The sequence below is a fragment of the Hemiscyllium ocellatum genome, chromosome 8 (genome assembly GCF_020745735.1).
Source record: "Hemiscyllium ocellatum isolate sHemOce1 chromosome 8, sHemOce1.pat.X.cur, whole genome shotgun sequence".
Classification (NCBI taxonomy): domain Eukaryota; kingdom Metazoa; phylum Chordata; class Chondrichthyes; order Orectolobiformes; family Hemiscylliidae; genus Hemiscyllium; species Hemiscyllium ocellatum.
Window position 1 is genome coordinate 98,506,600 of NC_083408.1, and position 12,069 is coordinate 98,518,668.

The following is a 12,069-nucleotide window of genomic DNA, read 5'->3' on the forward strand; positions in this document are numbered from 1 at the left end:
AAGCTCTATCTTGGTGGAATTTTAATGCAATAATCTCTTCACTGAAGGCCATCTACTTTCCTAAGGCTTGTGAAGTGTTGTGGTTGTGTTCGCCGAGCTGGAAGTTTTTGCTGCAAACGTTTCGTTCCCTGGCTAGCGCACATCATCAGTGCTGTTGGAGCCTCGTGTGAAGCGCTGCTTTGATGTTTCTTCCGGTATTTATATTGGTTTGTTCTTGCCGCAAGGGTACACAGGAAACCAACACACACAGACCAAGTCTTAAACTATGAAAGTAACCACCCCAACACACACAAACGAAGTTGCATCAGGACACTATTCAAAAGGGCCACAACACACTGCAGTACACCAGAACTGCGAAAAAAGGAAGAGGAACATCTATACAAGGTATTCGCCGAAAACGGATACCTACGCAACTTTATCACCAGATGCCTAAGAGATAGACCAAGGAACGAGGACATGCCACAACCCAAAGGACTAGCCACTCTACCATACGTCAGGAGTGTCTCAGAACTGACAGCCAGACTACTGCGACCCTTAGGACTCATAACAGCACACAAGCCAACATCCACACTCAGACAACAAATCACTAGAACAAAGGACCCAATACCCAGCATGAGCCAAACTAACGTAGTTTACAAAATACCATGCAAGGACTGCACAAAACACTATATAGGACAAACAGGAAGACAGCTAACAATCCGCATCCACGAACACCAGCTAGCCACAAAACGACACGACCAGTTATCACTAGTAGCCATACACTCAGACAACCATCAACATGAATTTGACTGGGAAAACACCACCATCATAGGACAAGCCGGACAGAGAACAGCCAGAGAATTCCTGGAAGCATGGCATTCATCCCCAAACTCCATCAACAGACACATTGACCTGGACCCAATATACAAACCACTACAGCTGAAACTGACACCCGGAAGCGGCAAGCACATCCATCAACAGACACATCGACTGGACCATATACAAATCACTGCAGCTGAAACTGACACCCGGAAGCGGCAAGAACAAACCAATATAAATACCGGAAGAAACATCAAAGTAGCGCTTCACACGAGGCTCCAACAGCACTGATGTTGATAGCTTTGATAGCTTTAAATCAAGGGGTGGTAGGTATAGGACAGATGTTAGGGGTAGATTCTTCACACAGCGGGTTGTGAGTTCATGGAATGCCCTGCCCGTATCAGTGGTGAACTCTCCTTCTTTATGGTCATTTAAGCGGGCATTGGATAGGCATTTGGAAGTTATTGGGCTAGTATAGGTTAGGTAGGATTCGGTCGGCGCAACATCGAGGGCCGAAGGGCCTGTACTGCGCTGTATCCTTCTATGTTCTATGATGATGTTCCCTAGCCAGGGAACGAAACGTTTGCAGCAAAAACTTCCAGCTCGGCGAACACAACCACAACAACAGATACCCGAGCTGCAAATCTTCAATCAAGCTTGTGAAGTGACCAAGTTCTCAACAATCAGCAAAAATGAATGTCTGCTGAATAGATTGCATTTCGGGGATATCTTCCTGAAAAATAACCCAAATGGCATTGAAACAAGCTTATTCTGAGCTGTTGCTGACCATTTTGAGGATGCTTTGTGTGGTCATAGGAGAGTTTATTAGATTAGATTACTTACAGTGTGGAAACAGGCCCTTCGGCCCAACAAGTCCACATCGCCCCGCCGAAGCGAAACCCACCCATACCCCTACATTTACCCCTTACCTAACACTACGGTGTAATTTAGCATGGCCAATTCACCTGACCCGCACATCTTTGGACTGTGGGAGGAAACCGGAGCACCCGGAGGAAACCCACACAGACACGGGGAGAACGTGCAAACTCCACACAGTCAGTCGCCTGAGTCGGGACTTGAACCCGGGTCTCTGGCGCTGTGAGGCAGCAGTGCTAACCACTGTGCCACCGTGCCGCCCACTGCCACCGTGCCGCCCACAATATAAGTTAAGTTTATTTCGTACAAAGGGTGAAAGTAGATGTTCTAATGAGGAATGTTCTGCGTCCTCAGGGGACAGGAGACCTCCTTGGTTTCCTGCCACCCTTCACCCTCCACCCCAACCCCTCCCCACCACCGTCACCACCACCCACTCCTCTGCAGCAATTGGTCTGGTCTCCTACTCTCTTCCAATTCCTTAATCAGAGAAATGAATTCCCGAATAGGATGCCCATGACAAACCACTCCCTAGAATGAAAGAGCTATCCCTCACTCCCCCGTGATGTGAAGGTGCCAATGTAAGACAGGGATGGTCAAACTTAAAAATCACAGGTTTATTTGGAAACACAGCTTTCGGAGTGTTACTCTTTCATTAGGTAACTAGCTACCTGACGAAGGAGCAGGACTCCGAAAGCTAGTACTTCTAAATAGACCTGTTGGACTATAACATGGTGTTGTGTGATTTTTAACTTACTCCTTTCAGATGAAACTCACAAAATCTTGGTCACAACTGATGGTGAGGTCTTAACAAATGTAACAGAAGGTTCCAGTCAGCTATTTTGGAGGTCTTCTTTACCAAGCCAAGAAAATGTGAATATCATTTTAAATGGTGAATATCCCTTAAAGTTATGCTTGAAATTCACTTAGATCCCCATAGTGTGGAAGCAGGCCATTCAGCACATTCCAAACCTCTGAAGAGCATCCCACCCAGACCCATGCCCCTATCCCTGGCTAATCCACCTAACCAGCACATCCCTGAACACAATGGGCAACTTAGCATGGCCAATCCATCGAACCTGCACATCTTTGGGAACCAGGGCGAACCCACACAGATACAGGGAGAATGTGCAAACTCCACACCGACAGTCACCTGAGGCTGGAATCGAACCTGGGTCCCTGGCATTGTGAGGCAGCAGTGCCAACCACTGAGACACTATGCCACCACATTTATTTCCAAGCAACTCATGGCTGCTAGGATTGGGCATAGGCTGAAGCTGAAGCCAACAAAATGCTGTGTTGGCGCTTTACTGGGAGTAAGCACAGATTTAAATAACAATGGACTGTTTTAACAAGCTCCCACCTGGTTTCAATCCCGTTGCTAAACGGTGTCCAGGATGAAACATTCATTCACTGGACACAAAATGGTAATTGTGGATTTTCTCCACACAGACCCTGCCAGACTTGCTGGGTTGCTCCAGCACTTTCTGTTTTTGGTTAACACTTGTGCTTCAGTTTATGAGCTGGTCTCGATCATCTTTTGTTACTGCTTTAGACTAGAAAGTGCTCGGGGAAAAGCATTCCTCTCGTGCATTACTGATCCATGATGGGTTCAAAGTTCAATCTCAGCCAATCCACACGCCGGGGCCAGGAGTAATAAAACCAGGGCTCCTATTCCTGGTGCAGTGATCTTGGCTAAAACGTGGGCGCATGAAGCGACTTTGTGGTGTTTTAATATCCTGACCAAACTGTCAGCCCTGACCCAGTAATCCCCCCTCTGCAGTTTAATCAGGCCACACTTGAGCATCACAACAGAGTTCCGACTACAAATGTGGCCATTTGAGGGGTATAACCACATTCTCTGAAGTCACATGAACTCCTCAGTCAGCCTGCTGCCTCATAAATGCTCCAGGTACAGCATAGAATACATCTCTGTCACCTCCTTGTCATTTCCAGAGCAGTGCAGACAAAATGAAGGGGAAGAAGTGAGAAATCTTTGTCACATTGCAGTGTGCAAGAAGTGTCATCAATACTGCTTCCTGGAACGTAGAAGGCCTCGGCAAAGCATTAATATTAAACATATGCCGGTGACATGATGGTTAGATAGCAAGCTTTTTGTGATCTTATCTGCAGTGGAGCAGGAGAGCTGAGAGAAGCAGTAGGTAGCAGAAGCCAGATGAAGCTAGGAGGTTAGTTATAAGTAGCAAAAACCATAAGAAGTAGTGTATGCTAAATAGCCCCTGGCATTCACATTCTATAATAGCAGCCCCATCCTTGCTACAAAGGAGAGCTCATTTTAACCCTCTCTGCCCCTATGTACTGCACTCTGCAGGAGCAGCACACTGATGGAAACTTGCAATTCCCTACAGTTGGAAGGGAAGAAGAAGCCTGGTGAAATAAAATGCAAATCATTCAAAAGTGATTTGGAGGAGCTGCGTTATTGCCAGTTATTTCATGTTGTGCAGTGAGAAAAGGTTGGATAAAACAAAATCAGTTCAATGAGAAAGGTCTGCATTCACACCAAAGCAGACTTCTGTAAGTGAACAACTGCAGCATATCAGCGTACCGCAGCCTGTGATCTTGTATTGCCCTTCAGTTGTGGGTCACAGATAGGAGTGAGTAAAGGACATCAGACAGGCAGGGTCGATTTCTCCTTCTGACACAGGCTTAGGGACATTCGAAGTGTTCTTGACTAGCTGCCCCGAGCTGCAGCTTAACTCCTTCAAAGCTCTCCGGGGAGAATTAGTCTGCACTCTGCTCTTCACTGAGGAGAAGAGAAAACTGCAGTGGGCAGGAGAGAAAACATCGAACCTGAGAAAACTTATAGAGATGCTATTATTGATCTGACCCTTATATCAACTGTGATGAGGAACCACTCAGCAGGCCATTTTCTTTACCAAGTAACCTTTACGCTGCCTTCATCCTGAATGCGAGGTCACAAAAAAAAATTGTCATAGTTTCACAGTTTGATGTGCAAATCTCACCGCCCAGGTGCAATGGGGTGAGTGAAAAAGTTTAAGCAAGGGCAACCCCAGAAACAATATTTAAAAAGGGTCCATTAACTCAGAGAGAAGTGTTTGCCAAAACAAATCATTTTTGGGTCCATGTTAAAGCACAAGGTGTATCATAAAATTTAAAACCACAAAGGTTACAATATCTATGCTACATGTCTAATTATTTCCTGTGTTTGCAATGTTAATACATTGTTTTGGCAATTGGCCAACAAGTGGATGGTTAAAGACCACCTGCCATCATGGCAGCCACTTGAGTTGTTTGCCACACCAAGTCCAGTTCTTCAGCCAAGCGCACAGTCTCAGCCCCAATTTTTAAAAATTCTTTCCCAGGATGAGAGTGTCGCTGCCCAGACTAGCATTTATTGGCCACCTCTAATTCCCCATTGGGCAGTCGCGAGTCAACCACATTGCTGTGGGTCTGAAGTCACATGTAGGCCAGACCAGGTAAGGACAGCAGTTTCCTTCATTAAAGGACATTAGTGAACCAGATGGGTTTTTACAACAACTAGCAATGGATTCATGATCATCATTAGACTCTTAACTCCAGATTTTTAAAATTGAATTCTAATTCGACCATAGCAGGATTTGAAGCCAGGTCCCCAGAACGTTACCTGGGTCTCTGAATTCACAGTCCAGCAACAATACCACGAGGCCGTTGCCTCCCGCTAATACCATTATAGGTAGCGGTGAAGGCCCAACCAGTGGAGTGAACTTTCACCTGACCCCAGGTGGATTGCAGGGAGAGGGGAAGATTAGGCAGAATCTCTTCCCATTCCTTTTTCCCCTGCTGAGGCGTTGCTCAATAATGCAGGTGAGAGAAACAAATAATCGGATCGAATTGAATCAAATCAAATTGAATTGAATTGGTTTTATTGTCCCGGGTACTCAAATGAGTACAATGAAAAGTTTACAGTCACCTTATGGTTTAGGTTTAGGTACCAAGGTACAGATTCTTAACACCAAGTTCTTAGGAAACAGAAATAAATTCGAAGAATGAAGAAATAAATAGCCCAGCATTCTAGGTCATAAAAATAAACTAAAAAAGTAAAGAAGTAAAAAATTCCGACTATCAGTCTTTCCAACCCAGACCATGCCAGACCCTAGCCTCAAGGAAGACCTTCCCTTCCATATCCTCCACCTGCGCCAGACCCAACAATGTAGGAGTCACTCCACTTTAGGCGCCATCTCTTCGCTGCTGGGTCCACTTCGCTGACGCCACTGATTCCACACTCGCCCTGCAGCCAAGAGACCCTGGCTCTGCTACCAGACCAGCCCTCGAGCCCCGGTCCCATTGCAGATATCACCAGGTCAGCGCCGCCATCTTGAAGAGTCCACTACTGCTGGTTACTAGAGGAGCTGCCAAAGGTCCCGAATGCGGGGAGAACATCTATCCCGCTGAACCGCAACGCAGTCTCCCAGAGGTCCAGCCACCCAGCTGCACAGGCTGGGAAATGGGGCAGCAAACCTGAGCTCACTTTCCTTCTGGGGTTAATGGCACCTGGTGTCATAGGACCTAAAAATAAAGGAAGAAAACAACACCCTTGAGAAAAACTGGGCAAAATAAAACTGCGATTGATTCATGTCGTATGTCAAATTAACCCGGCTGCCAAAATATTTGCTCATTGCAACTTGACTTGTGTTTGATTTTCTTTTCAAGCATGCACTCTCTCATCACTTCTGAAAAAATAGAATTCCAAATAATAGCAAGAACTGATAATGAGTTGCTAACTGGGCATTTATACCTTCAGAGTGACTGTATTTTATCAGTTTTTCCCTTTTCATTCAACAGGATTGGTTTGTCCTAGTGGAAAAGTGCCACTAAAGTTAGTTAATTTTTGAAAATGAAGACCAGCAATTTGGCTGAGCAATATTAATATAAACGTTATGCAATTCCTTTGCCTGCTACTTTCAAAGTGTGAACTGTTCATTTTAAATTAAACACAGGAACATGTTGGTTAAGGAGCCAGACGAAAAGAATTCAAATTGGCAGATCCAGCCAAGCTGTTGTCCAAGAGCTTTGGTTAATGGCGATCCAGGTTAATAAATAAATACTATTGAGTGAGTGATCAAGGTGGAGTCCAGTTGAATTTGTCCTAATATTGCACAGGGTCGATTCAAAGCTAAAATTCTTTCAATCATGTCAAAAGACACTGAATGTTTTCAAAATTTCCTGCAGCTTCTTATTCATTACATGTTGTGCATCGATTTTTCTTTCTGCATGACTTTTTGTTAACCTCACCAACTTACCGATGGGTGCATTTCCATTTTTAGATCGTGCTTTGACTTTGTTAATGAAATAATAGACTTGACAAGAAACGTCAATAATGCACATTTTAGCTGCTTGAAAGAAGCAGATGTCTGTCTGTTTACATGGAGGTGCTCATCATTTCAACGTGCACTCAGCTCCAGCCGCCTCTGCTCCCACGAGGACTTCATGACAAAGGGATAATGTTGTTGCAATAATATTCAATGGAAAATGACTTTGCTGCGTTTCTGAACAAAGAGGCAGCACGAGGGCAGCAACCTTGCCATGTTGCAGATGACATCCACCATATAGGGCCTGAAGGGGGTGATGGAAGTGGTTAGAAGAGGAAATAATCAGATGCGTTGACCCCAGCAAGATACTCACACCTCCTCCCCCTCCCCCAATCTTGCCACTTCACCAATTAAGTGCTGGGTGAGAGGATTGAGTGGGGACTGTCTTGCCAGCAATTAAGGCCCTGAGGTTGCCAACTAATGACCACTTAAGGACCCCTGATTTCCTGGCTTCTCGGCAAGTGAGAAAGTGCTTAGTTTCCTGACTGGTTACCACAGCCCTCCATTTGCCCAGCAGTACAGCATGTGGCTAGGTTTTCAGATGCTGCACTGGCATCAAGTACAGAAACACTGCACTGTTTTCTGGAGGACAAACATCTCCGTCCCACATGGACCAGACCCCTGCTCCAATAGGTGGGAACAGGAGCCTGTGTCGGGTAATACAAACAGCCTGGGTCCAGTGATGTGTATGGAGTCCGACGTGAAACTTAAAGATTTCAGTTGTGGTCAGTGGAACATCCTTTCCTGACGAATGCTGCAAACTGCTCCATTAGCCTCACCTAGCACGCTCAATTTAGCTACAGGTTTCAGAAATGTTTCGTGCAAAGCAAACGTGCTGAAAAAAATCCCCTCTTTCCTGTTCATTTAATTCTGCTCTATCTTTCCTTGATGCTGCAGCTTAAGGGGAATAGCAATGAGACCCCCATCAGTCTCAATGGAGAGAGTGGCCTTTCAAAACCATGCACCTCCTTCCAGATGTCCACCTCCTCTCCCCTTCACCAACCTTTCAAAACTCTTCCAGCCACCCAGGAGTTACATTAGCACTGCTACAGCAAGTAGATAATCAGAAGCAATTTACTTGCAATTGGTTTTTCTTTATTTCACTCACAGGATGCAGGCATTGCTGGTACAGCTAGTGTTTATTGGCCATCCCTAGCTGCCCTTGAGAGGGTGGGGTGCCTGGAACCATTTGGTGTAGGTACACCACAATGCTATTATGGAGGGAGTTCCAGGCCTTTAACCCAGTGACCCTGAACAAAAACAGCAAAATATATCCAAGTCAGGATGGCATGAGGCTTGGAAGGGAACTTGCAGATGGTGATGGTGATGCAATTATTTCCCATGTATTTGTTGCTCTTCTCCTTCAAGATAGAAGTGGCCCTGGGATTTTGGAAGGATGAATCTAAGAAGCCTTGGTGAATTTCTGCAGTGTATCTTGTAGATGCACTGCAATGCTGCTACTGAGCATCGTGGAGGAGGGAGTGGATGCTTGTGGATGTGGTGCAAATCAAACAATCTGCTTTGCCTGGATAGTATCAAGATTCTTGAGTGTTGTTGGAGCTGCACCCATCCAGGCAAGTGAAGAGTATCCCATCACACTCCTGTCTTCTACCTTGTAGATTGTGGACAGACTGTGAGGAGTCAGGAGGTGTGGTACTTGTTGCAAGATTCCTAGTGTCTGATGCATTTGTAGCCACAGTATGTATTTGGTGAGTCAAGTTCAGTTTCTCATCAACAGTAAGCCTCAGATGTCGATAACGGAGAATTCAGTGATAGTGATACCATTGAATGTCGAGGCACAATAGTTGAATTCTCTACTGTTAGACATGTTCCTTGTCTGACACTTATGTGGCACAAATGTTACATGCTAACTCTTAGCCGAAACTTGAATTTGTCCAGGCCTTCCTGCATTTGGGAATGGTTTGCTTCCAAAACTGAGGAGTCATGAATGGTGTCAAACAATGTTCGGTCATCCCATTTCTGAACTTATGATGATGGAAAGGTCATTGATGAAGTTGGGCTTATGACACTACCCTGAGGAACTTCTGCAGAGATATCCCAGAGCTCCAGGACTAAGCTATAATAACCACAACCATCCTATGTATCAGGTATGCTTCAACCAGCAGACAGTTTTCCCCTTTTCCCAGTGACTTCAATTCTGCTCAGGCTCCTTGATGCCACACTCGGTCAAAAACAGTCTTGATGTCAAGGAGAAACACTCTCATCAGCTTTTTTTTACATGTTTGGACCAAAGCTATTATGAGGTTAGGAGCTGAGTAGCTCTGGCAGAACCGAACACTGAACAGGGTATTGCTTAGAAAATAATGATGCCTTTAAATAGCACTGCTTGTGGGTGTGGGATTTCATATGGCTCTTCATATAGCTGAACACAAATTTAGTTGTGAATCTGTAAGAAAGAACATTAATAAAGTGAGAAAGTTCATCACAAAAGGCTGGGTGATAATAACATTAGATGCTGCCTGATATAACAACCTAGACAGAAGTGGGTACTGCAGATGTTGGAGATTACAGTCAAGATTAGAGTGGTGCTGGAAAAGCACAGCAGGTCAGGCAGCATTCGAGGAACAGGAAAATCCTGATTTTCCTAATATCACAAACTACCCACACAGTACACTTTCAATGCATACACAGAATATCTGTACTATTGCCCTCTTTAACATGACAGCTGGTATTTGCCATGCTAAAAGTGGTTGGGAATTAATAGCTCCAACCAACCCTCACCAATTTTCATCTTCACCAGATTTCAGAGTGGCAACACTACTGAATTGAACTTTGCAAACAATATTTTTATCCTTAATTTCCATTTTTATTAAGATGTAATAAGCTTGTGCTGGATAAGGAATTAATGCACCGTCCTTCGTGCTTGGAGTCAACACCACAAACTGAAAGGATGCAATAGCCATCACATATAACAGATAACAGCAAACCAAAATGGCTGTGCTTTTAGGCTGTGATTGGGATTGCGGCCACTACTAGCAGAGTAGCAATGGCTAATTACCTGCTTCAAACTGCATTGGACCTGATCTAGGAAGAATAATGCAGAAAAGGTGCTGGGTATAAAGCTGAGTAAAGTGTCCCACATTCTGTCACTATCATCCCTCACCCTGAGTAAATAATATTCACCAAAAGTTTACAAGAAAGTTATCGTGTATCATCAAGGAAGAATCAAACAGAAATTCAAATCAGTAAAAACCTTGATCTCCTAATCTCCATACTTTTACATCACATCCCACCATGATAGTTTTAAAATTATAATTACATTTAAACTACAAATATAATGAGAGGCAATTTTTACTGAAAGCCCAGTATTTATATAGTTAAAAATTGTAGGAGGAGAATTGTTGAGAAACATAGTCAAGTTAAATTGAATGATCTGAAGAGAAAATATCAATAATTATTTTGTGTTTGTTCATGATGCCCAACAATAGAAAAAAACCTACTTGAGATTATTCAAAAGCTCAATCGGTCTCACTAGGTTATCCCTTGAGCTGGATATTCCCATGAAGTACAATGGAACATCTTTTCACTCTTCAAACATAACAGGGCCTCAGGATTTGTCAATGGCTCCTTTACTAAAGTTATTATTTTCAGTTTGAAAATAAACATAGCTGTGTCACTGTTATGTCCTAAGTTCATAGTTAGAAAGAACAATGAATGCTGACAGTGCAACAGAAAGGGGAAAGACAGGGTTAGGTTTCAGTGCAAATCCTCCAGCTGTTCTTCTCTTACTTCCATGATCTAAGCCTTCCTGACATTAGGGTTGGCTGCATGGATGCCATGGGTATCACTTCACTTCAGAGGTAAGAAATCACTGGACTGGGATTCTTTTCAGATCCTGAACTTACTCTGGGTTTGAGCTTTTGACCGGCACACCCAATTAGTTGTCATGGAGACAGATTCCAAATTACCATCCTATAGCTGCCCTTAGTGTGACTTATAATGATTAGCTGACCTGATGGACCTTGAACTGAGATTAACAATGGGCAGGGTGTAAAATACAACCTGTGATATGAACTGTGTGATTTATATACATATTTTAAATGATTTATTTTAATTTTGGGTTAGTAGCATAAAGTTTTCTGTGTGCCTAAAGTTCTTGTAAGTATTCTGTGGCCATGGTGAATTCATTTAAAACAGTTTGTGGGAGCCACTTTGGCAGCACCAGTGATTTTGTTTATCTTAGGATGTTTTACAATTTTGCAATATAAACCATTCTGCTTTAAGATCTATTGGAGATTTCTTGACTTAAGGTACTTTTTAAATTTAACTTTGATTTGGGTAGTTTGGTAAATTCCTTGGATGGTGATAATTATAAAGACCAGTGTTCCATTGAAGAAAGGCATATAGTAAAAGGAATAAGAATAAAGTGATAGTGATAGTCCCAAACCAGAAATATTGGGATAAAATCCTCTCGCAGTTACTTGAAGTTAAGTATATTTAAACTCATGTGTATGATAACTTCAGGAAGAAGGAACCTTTTTGGCATTTGTAAAGGAGTGTTTTGGGGATTAACAGGATTACACTTTTGTTGCGTGTTTAAAAATCTGAATTTGCATTATGAATAAATGTTATGGTTTATTCTATTATATTTTCATTTCTTTTAGTAAATAAACTTTTAATTTATCGTTAATTCCAAATCATTCATGCCTATGTTTCAGTGAGAGACCAAAACAAAATATGCCAAGTTTCAGGCTGAAATCTTACTTATCCAGTAGTAACATCAGCTGGGATCATAACACGGTAAAAACAATGACTGCAGATGCTGGAAACCAGATTCAGGATCAGTGGTGCTGGAAGAGCACAGCAGATCAGGCAGCATCCAACGAGCAGCGAATCGACGTTTCGGGCAAAAGCCCTTCATCAGGAATAAAGGCAGTGAGCCAGAAGCATGGAGCGATAAGCTAGGGGAGGGTGAGGGTGGGGAGAGAGTAGCATAGAGTAGAATGGGTGAGTGGGGGAGGGGATGAAGGTGATAGGTCATGGAGGAGAGAGTGGAGTGGATAGGTGGAAAAGGAGCTAGGCAGATCAGACAAGTCCAGAAAAGTCA